Raw genomic sequence first — 6530 nt, 5'->3', positions numbered from 1 at the left:
AAGTTTCCAACTTATCCAGATCCATCTGTAGCAGAATACTATCTTCTCTTGTATTAACTGCTTTACATAGTTTTATATCATCTGCAAATATCGATATTTTACTGTGTAAACCTTCTACCAGATCATTAATGAATATGTTGAAGAGAACAGGTCCCAATACCGACCCCTGCGGTACCCCACTGGTCACAGCGACCCAGTTAGAGACTATACCATTTATAACCACCCTCTGCTTTCTATCACTAAGCCAGTTACTAACCCATTCACACACATTTTCCCCCAGACCAAGCATTCTCATTTTGTGTACCAACCTCTTGTGCGGCACGGTATCAAACGCTTTGGAAAAATCGAGATATACCACGTCCAATGACTCACCGTGGTCCAGTCTATAGCTTACCTCTTCATAAAAACTGATTAGATTGGTTTGACAGGAGCGATTTCTCATAAACCCATGCTGATATGGAGTTAAACAGTTATTCTCATTGAGATAATCCAGAATAACATCCTTCAGAAACCCTTCAAATATTTTACCAACAATAGAGGTTAGACTTACTGGCCTATAATTTCCAGGTTCACTTTTAGAGCCCTTTTTGAATATTGGCACCACATTTGCTATGCGCCAATCCTGCGGAACAGACCCTGTCGCTATAGAGTCACTAAAAATAAGAAATAATGGTTTATCTATTACATTACTTAGTTCTCTTAGTACTCGTGGGTGTATGCCATCCGGACCCGGAGATTTATCTATTTTAATCTTATTTAGCCGGTTTCGCACCTCTTCTTGGGTTAGATTGGTGACCCTTAATATAGGGTTTTCATTGTTTCTTGGGATTTCACCTAGCATTTCATTTTCCACCGTGAATACCGTGGAGAAGAAGGTGTTTAATATGTTAGCTTTTTCCTCGTCATCTACAACCATTCTTTCCTCACTATTTTTTAAGGGGCCTACATTTTTACTTTTTACTGCTCATAAATAAGATATTATATTATTCCAATATTTTATTATAAGATCTATTAATTAAAATGTACCTTGTTCGTGGGACAAACCCTTTAAGTTTAAGTTTGTTTCCATATGAAAAAGTTCATAGTTATATTTGATAAGGAAAAACTTCCTCAATTGTAAACATTTTTTTAAATAAATATCAAGTTTGGCCTGCGACTTTGTCCAAGCTTTTAATTTTGTCTCTCTGTGTATTTGAGTTTGACATCCCTGCCATAGATGTAGATGCCCCTTGTCCCTATCCCAGGCCCAAGTGTAAAAAGATCAATATACACTGTCACGGGTTCCTTCTCCGGTACCACACAATCAACAGAGCCAGCGATGAGTGAACAATCCCAGGACCTTTATTTAGGCAAAAATACAAAAGGTCCATATACGATCCACTACACAAAGGATAAAATAGTCCAGAACAGGAATGCAGTTCAGTAACAGGATAAAAGTCCAACAATCCAGCACAGAGGATAGCATAGTCCATATACTCTTCTTTCTCTCTGAGATGCTGTGAACACGTCATCATTCCACACAGGACTCATCTGTGTCTCACCTCACCGATATTTACAAGTCCCCCTCCTCATTCACAGGTCAGGAGGGGGAAGGTCTCAGGAGCTCATTGTTTCAACAAGCTAGGTCAATATGTCATTAGCATATTAGCAAACAATACTGTGGGGGCTGATATCAGAAGGCAGCAACAGCCATTCATCAATTAGCAAATAACTCCTTCTACAAGAGAACACCATGAAAATCAGTAAAAAAAAAAAATCAGTAAAATAGGAATATACACAAAAATGATACCCACATATCATATCACACCATCACATACAGATCTCTGTACTGTCCCCTCACATATTTGTACATTATAATAAGATCGCACCTAAGCCTTCGTCTTTCCAAATTGAAAAACTCCAAGTTTAATAACCAGTCTTGGTATTACAGTCCACTCATTAATTAATCTTGTTAGCAATTCTCTGCCCCCGCTGAGATTTAGCCATGTCCTTCTTATACAAATTGTGCACAGTATTCTATGTATGTCCGCATTAGTGAGTTTTATAAAGGCAAAACTATATTCTGGTCACAAGTCTCTATGCCTCTTTTAACACATAATATTATTCTATTTGCCTTAGCAGCAGCTGCCTAGCACTGGTCACTAATATGGTGTATGCTGTCCACCCATACACCCAACTCTTTCACAATTTAGAAAGAGAAACTAATTCCCATAGGGAAAAATGATGTACCAGTCCATTATAAAATCTATAAATTCTTTATTAGAAATATTAAAATACATTAAAGAGACATAATCATGTGTGTGGAAGTCACAAACTGAAAACAATAATATAACACCAAGGGCCCCACCCCCCACCAGTTAACCCACCATACATATAGACCTGAATAGCATGTTGCAACCTAAATACGGCCAGATAATGGTGCATGTGTACCTACGACCAATAACTCATGGGCTGACTAACGATTATCCCTCTATCTAATCATAATGGGGCTTATACTCGTCTTCGGCCAATTAACGCCCATACCAAAGCATATAGTCACAATAGAACAATATGGAAATATCCACCTAATTATAGAACCATGTAACGTGACTCTAATAATACCTTCATTTAAGGCAGGCCCAGCCCGTTAGGAGTTAATGCCAGAACCATGTCCACTGATCCGCCACAAAGGGGTATCTGCTAGTATACAATAAGACCCAGCCTAATATAAATATGGTTGCCAAGTACTTACAATCACGCCAGATTATAGTGGGAGAACCAGGGGGGGGGGGTGAGTGCCCGCCCCAACGCGCGTTTCGGTCCGTCCTTCGTCAGGGAGCACTCACCTCCCCGGGCCTTAAATACCTAAATCTCCCATACCGCCACCAATGCCGCTCTGCGGCGTCACCCGGATGTGACGTCACCGCCGGAAATGACGCGCGTGTCACCATAGCTACACCGGCGCCCAGGAGCATCGGCGTCACACAGCGCCACGCATGCGCGATGCCGTGTATAGACACAGAGTGCCCCAGGGAGCCCGCTGAAGCCATGGGACCGCGCGTCAGGCAGAGAAGTCCAAATCAGCACCTGCAGCGTAACTATGGAAACCTCCTACCGCAGTATGCGGCTATAACTTTTACATATCCTAATCCGTCCTCACTCTCCCATACGGAGGATTAGGAATACAACATATATGTTTCCACAAACAAACACATATAAAAGAATAGCATCACAAAAGTAATCAGCATAACAATTTAGTACAAGTTCTTTTGCCAGTGTAGCTTTTCTTGTCACTTATGGAGCGCAGATATCTGGAAGGTGCCGATATGGAAAAGATCCATCCATCTTTCACAATTTAGTATATAATAATACATTTTATTTCCTCTGCCCAAGTGCATAACCTTACATTTATCTACAATACATTTCAATTGCCGTTTCTCAGACCAAGCCTCCAGCTGATATACAGTAAATCCTTCTGTAATATTAAATCATCCTCCTGTGTTGATTACCCTGCAGAGCTTAGTATCATCTGCAAATATTGTGATTCTATTCTGTATGCCCTCTAAAGGGTCAGTAATAAATGTTAAAAAGAAGAGGGCCCAATACTGACCCCTGTGTTACCAACTGTTAACTATGACCTAATCCGAGTGTGTTCCATTAATAACCACCCTTTGTTACCCAAGCCAGTAGTTTATATACCAATCTTTTGGGTGGCACCATATCAAATGCCATTGAAAAGTCCATATAAACAACACTCACTTCATTTCCCTGAGCAATTCTGAAACTTACCTGCTCACAGAAGCTGGTCAGATTAGTTTGACAGGACCAATCACTCATAAAACCATGTTGATGCTGGGCCATGAGGTTATTCTTATTAACATTACTCCAGGATAGCATTTTAGGAAACTCTCAAGGATTTTACCCACAGTAGAGGTTAAACTTACCGACATCATTGAGCTACCTTCATACTTCACTGTAGGCGTCAAAGAGCCACCACGTTTCACTGTAGAAATATCCGAGCCACTGCAATGCTTCCATGTAGACATCACTGAGTCATTGCCATGCTTCCCTGTAGGCATCACCAAACCCCATAACTTGCTTTAATATAGGCATCACCAAGCACCTGCTATCAGGGGCGGAAATATCATTGGGGCAGCCGCATACAGGCCCAAGAACCAAGGGAGTCCATTTCTATCTCCAAAACAAGTGCAGTTTTGCATTTCTAGGAGCTCTTGGGCTGCAAAGGGCCCTGTAAGACTCATGCTGGTGTGGTAGATGGAGGCAGGTATATCTCGCCCAGGTGTTTGTCCTATGTGAATTAGGCCACTCAGTATCTTTAGGGTGCTAATGGGTTAATAAGTGCAGGAATAAAAGATGACCAGCTGGGGGTTTCCAGCGTCAGCCTGGGGCACACAGATTGCCTGCCTGTGTGAGACAAACGTGAGTGAAGAGCTCTGCTCAAGATCTGTGTGATGTTAGCTGGGTGGGAGAAGCCCCCCCAGTTGTTGAGATAGCAACGTATTTGTTTAGTTAGTGCCGGACAGGCTAGGATTTATTTTTATGTTTTGTTTTGTTCATGTTGCTTTCACGTTAATAAATCTGACCTGAGGTCAGCCTGCTCAGAAACCTGCTGTACGCCTCAGATTCAATGCACAAACCACGTGACCTTTGACCCCAGCAAAGGCGATCCCAGAGTGTTTTGTCACATTGTGGTGGAGAACGCGGGCATACCGTGGCACAGGCGACAGCATGGAAGACGTGGTGAAAGCCTTAGTACAGTCCACTGCCGTACAGCAGCAGGCCACTGCCGCACAGCACGAAGCTAATCGCTTGATGGCCGCACAGCTGAAAGAGATAGTCGACATGACGGTTGCAGACCGCCAACTTCTCCAATAGGTGGCGCAGCGTCTGGCGAGCATGCCTGTTGCGAACCCGGAAGCAGAGTCCAGAAGGATCCATGTGAGTCGATACTGGCAAAAGCTGACTGCAGAAGATGACGTCGAGGCATACCTGACAACGTTTGAGCGGACGGCATTGAGAGAGAAGTGGCCGAAGGCACGATGGGCCGATTTGATTGCCCCGTTTCTCTCCGGCGAGGCCCAAAAAGCTTACCATGATTTGGACCCAGAGGTCGCTCAGGACTTTGAGAAGCTGAAAGCTGAGATCCTGGCCCGGCTCGGTGTGACGACGACTGTCCGGGCACAGAGGGTACATCAGTGGACATACCTGCAAGATAAACCGGCGCGGTCTCAGATGTTCGACCTGATCTACTTGACAAAGAAATGGCTGCAACCCGAGGTACTGACAATACCCGAAATAATCCAGCGGGTTGTCCTGGACAAGTACCTGAGAGTACTACCCCCAGCGCTGAAAAGGTGGGTAAGTGTTATGAACAGGTAATTCAGAACCACAATGGACCTTGAAGTTCAGAGCACACAAAGTGACCTGACAATTATCAAAAACATAGGGCGAGCTCTGAGACGTGGGAACTCTGCTGACCACAATCCCTAATCCTATCCAACCACACAGCCCAGGTGTTTGTCCTATGTGAATTAGGCCACTCAGTATCTTTAGGGTGCTAATGGGTTAATAAGTGCAGGAATAAAAGATGACCAGCTGGGGGTTTCCAGCGTCAGCCTGGGGCACACAGATTGCCTGCCTGTGTAAGACAAACGTGAGTGAAGAGCTGTGCTCAAGATCTGTGTGATGTTAGCTGGGTGGGAGAAGCCCCCCCAGTTGTTGAGATAGCAACGTATTTGTTTAGTTAGTGCCGGACAGGCTAGGATTTATTTTTATGTTTTGTTTTGTTCATGTTGCTTTCACGTTAATAAATCTGACCTGAGGTCAGCCTGCTCAGAAACCTGCTGTACGCCTCAGATTCAGTGCACAAACCACGTGACCTTTGACCCCAGCAAAGGCGATCCCAGAGTGTTTTGTCACAGCCCATATATTGCCCTTGCACAGGGGCCCTTTTCTGTCTGAGTCTGCCAGTGCTTGCTATGCTTCACCACTGTAGGCATCCCTGAGCCACCGCTATGCTTCACTGTATAAGTCACCAATTGACCACCATGCTCCACTGTCAGCATGGTGTTCTTTTTAGTGCCTATTTCATTCCGCCTCTTCTAGACATACTGCTTATCTATAGGCCCCAAAAGTCCCAGTTTTGTTACACCAATCTACATAATAGAATTCCAGAACTTCCGTTGGTTATTTCTATGGTTTTGAGCATATTGGATCTAACTTTTCTTTGGGTCAGTAGAGGTGACGTCTTAAGAGTTAGGGCATAGGGACCTTCGGAGCTTAAAATAAGTCACTCCAGAGTTTTTTGCCCACCTGCCTCCTCCGGAATTTAGTGGCAGCCGGTGACAGCTTCCATTTTCTTTCATATCTCAGGAATTTAGTGGCAGCCGGTGACAGCTTCCATTTTCTTTCACATCCTACTGATATAGCCGGTGTTCCCATGCGAATTGTGCCTCCAGCTGTATGTTTAGGAACAGTCTTGTCTTTTTTCCTAGTTTGTACAAGGCAATTATTTCTACTCCTACCTTTTT

Source organism: Ranitomeya imitator, chromosome 6 (genome assembly GCF_032444005.1).
Source record: "Ranitomeya imitator isolate aRanImi1 chromosome 6, aRanImi1.pri, whole genome shotgun sequence".
Classification (NCBI taxonomy): domain Eukaryota; kingdom Metazoa; phylum Chordata; class Amphibia; order Anura; family Dendrobatidae; genus Ranitomeya; species Ranitomeya imitator.
The sequence above is the reverse complement of the archived record's forward strand: the minus strand, read 5'-3'. Positions refer to the sequence as shown.